The sequence below is a fragment of the Octopus sinensis genome, unplaced genomic scaffold (genome assembly GCF_006345805.1).
Source record: "Octopus sinensis unplaced genomic scaffold, ASM634580v1 Contig05134, whole genome shotgun sequence".
Lineage (NCBI taxonomy): Eukaryota > Metazoa > Mollusca > Cephalopoda > Octopoda > Octopodidae > Octopus > Octopus sinensis.
This window is the reverse complement of record NW_021828052.1, coordinates 5500-8679: the sequence shown is the minus strand read 5'-3', so window position 1 is coordinate 8679 and position 3180 is coordinate 5500. Positions and strand designations below refer to the sequence as shown.

Below are 3180 nucleotides of genomic sequence, written 5' to 3'. Positions count from 1 at the left end.
CAAAATGTTTTCTGCACAGGTCTTTATGAATTGAGCGTAAAAATCACAAAAAATAAAAACAATATAGTTCCAGCAGCTTTTTTCAAAATAGCGTCGTATGCAAGGAGTAGATCCATTTGCAAGAAACAGGGATTGCTTCTGAAAGTGAAGATAAGTTTCGGCAGATGAATGCTGTTCTTCAGGAGGAAAAAGACACCCGTCACGTACACCAACACCGAGTTGCGTGGGCGAAAGCTCGGCCCCGATTCTCGTTGCAACCCTTCTGGTAGCGACTTAGCCGCAGAGCCTTCTGAAGTAGTTCCCAACCGCAATTGGGCGGACACCTCCGTCTGGATTTTGAAAAGCGTGAAGGTGAGGTCTTCTTCGGAACTGAGTGCTTCTGAGATAATTTGTTCGAAGCAGGAAGCGGCCATTGTTTGGGAATATGGAAAGGGATGTATCTTGTTCCGCGAAGTGAGGACAGAATAAATTCCTCAGTCGAGAGATTGTGGCGGGTAATAGTACGAGAAGGTCGCCGATTTGGCCCAATAGCGTTTAAAAACAACAACAACGACAACGCACACGAATTCAAAAATTTACTCAATTTTTATTTGTTTTTATTCTCATCTTATTTTGTACAAATTTACCTATCCTCAATTTGTGGACTTTTATAAAAATATTTTAGCAAACCTGAATTTCATGATTAACCTATTTTTGTTCATCAAATATTTTGAAATAAGAAAACTACAATTTGAGATGGAACAGCTTAAGTCAGAGTGTCAAAAATGCGGCCCGCGAGGATTTAATATAAAATAGCTTTAATTAAAATAAAGCTTATTTTTTATCAATTATTGATTAATTATCTTAATTATTCATGGCAAACCTAATAAATTGTGCCAGGTGGGAGCACGGAGATGATTTTTATGCTTTCCTTTTTTTACTTTATGTCGTTTTTATTTTTGCATGAAATTGGATTCAGAAGGAATAATTCGCGATGTAGTTTTTTTAATGATCAAATTATTTGAGCTTGTTTCTCTTTCAAGTGCAGTGTTTCAAATATCTGTGCACAGAGCACACAATGCACGATACTATTAAAAGTAAAGATATCTTTGCAAAATTACAACAAATTCTCTTTAACTATGTATTTGATTTAAGGAAGCTTGTATTTTTGTGCACCGATGGTGCTCCTAATATATTTGGACGACATTCTGGAGTTGCTGCTAAATCTCGGTGCATACTGTAATTAATTATTACAAACATAAAAAACTGGATTTGTTGTTAAAGGAATTTCTGGAAAGAGTCATGATTGTCACGCGCCATAAATGAAACGCGTGTCTAAAGTGAAACGCCGTGACCTTGAATTTAACCTTCAATTAAGCTCTTGACAATTATCAAGTCAATATTAAAGATGATTGCGCACTTTGAGAATATTATCGAAATGAGATTTGCCAACATTGTAAAGGATGATCAGGAGTATAAGAATATTCTTGATTTTTTATAAATAATACAATGAGCTCTCGGAATTCTCATCTGCATGCCGTACGTGGTGCTCACTCGACCTTGATTTTCCCACGATCCCTCAGTTCAAAGGGGCTGGGATGAAATTCTCTGCTTGAACACATTACGAAAACTTCGCTCAAGTCGGACCAACTCCAGCTGGCCACCCTTAACTGCGCCTGTCAGCCGCACACGGGTGACTGGCTCAAAGCTCTCCCACTCCTAGTACGGGGTTACTACTGGACGACGATCCTTGCGGATTGGGATCAGCTTACGATTGGGTTTGGACATCTGCCACCCCACCCTTGCCGGTGCGGGTCCTCAATTTGTCAAACGGCTTGCACGCCTTGTCGTGTAAGAAGAGTGCCGGGAGAATTCCCCGTCACACTCATCTGAATGACGTTGTGAGGAGGCTCTAGAGTCGGCTGGTAAATTTTCAGGTTAAAATATTTTTAATTTTTTGGTAATTTTAAAATGGCTAACCATTATTTAAATAAATTGTTAATCTTTCAAACGATAATAATAAAAAATTGATTTCTCGGTTTTATTCCTGTTTTCATCAAAGGATTGTTAATTTTATTTTCGAGGTTTTTTGTGGTTTTCTCAAGGTTCACAGCGTTTCACTTTAGGCACGCGTTTCATCCATTGCGCGCGACAATGATTTTTTGTCTTTTGAACAGAAAAGTTTAGAAATTTTGCTGCAGAAATAATTGCTATATTTGGTTCGACATGAACAGCTTTTTCATTTATTAAATTAACAAAAACTGGGTCACAATTAATAAAACACGACTTACAGATGAAAGTTTGTCGGCTTTAATTAAAGTCGGGACTGCACAAATAATTGAGTCCAACATTTCAAAAATTATATTTGAAAAAGATGTTAATCATCCGGAAGTAGTCTATGCAAGATTAAAAGATGGTGATTACATATTTCACTAAAATAAATAAATAATCTTTTCTTTATGAACAATTATTATAAATGCAGCCCCTGATGCGAAATGAGTTTGACACCCCTGGCTTAGGTTATTCTCTATTTTTTGATATGGTCGCTCAATTCAACCAAACTAACTGCAAATAATTTTTATTACAAAATCAAAACACTCATCGACAATTTTTACATATATTTTACTGAAAAACGAATGTGTTGACTCGGGAATGGACAAAAAGCAATAATCACGCCTCGGTAGAACCTCATTGACTACGATACTGCCACTGCGCAAAGATACCGAGCTTTCAGAAACTTTTCCTATGATTGGTGACCTTGTCGAAAGATTTACTATTGGTAAGTTTTTTCCAGCCTTCATGAAACTTTCCACTTTAAAACCCGGAAAGAGTATCGTCGAGAAATACTTCTCTAGTTCTTCATTACTTGCCCAGTATGTGATATTCTTTAAGAAGATCTGTTTGATAGCAATCCGAGCCAAAAAGTTTCAGCAGATCAAGCTCCATTTGGAAGTTATTAGCCTCCGCATGAAATCTGAACTCGAGTATAAATGAGCCATTTATTTTGCGTGAAATTATTGCCTTTAGAGCATAATATTGTGCTGAGTAATGTAATATTATCCATAATAATGTAAATTAGACTAAATGTGGAATTAATGCAACATATCAATTGGACTACATAATTGTTGAGGGTTCAAAAATATACAAATACAACTTAGGACATGCCTATGATTCCTTAAAAAATGAATTTCCTGTTGGCTT

At 36.6% G+C, this 3180-nt stretch overlaps 1 pseudogene; it reads right to left on the bottom strand.

Moving 5' to 3' along the window:
• Window positions 1-2547: 2547 nt before the first annotated feature.
• Window positions 2548-2700, bottom strand: LOC115227589 (annotated as a pseudogene).
• Between the last annotated feature and the right edge of the window lie 480 nt (window positions 2701-3180).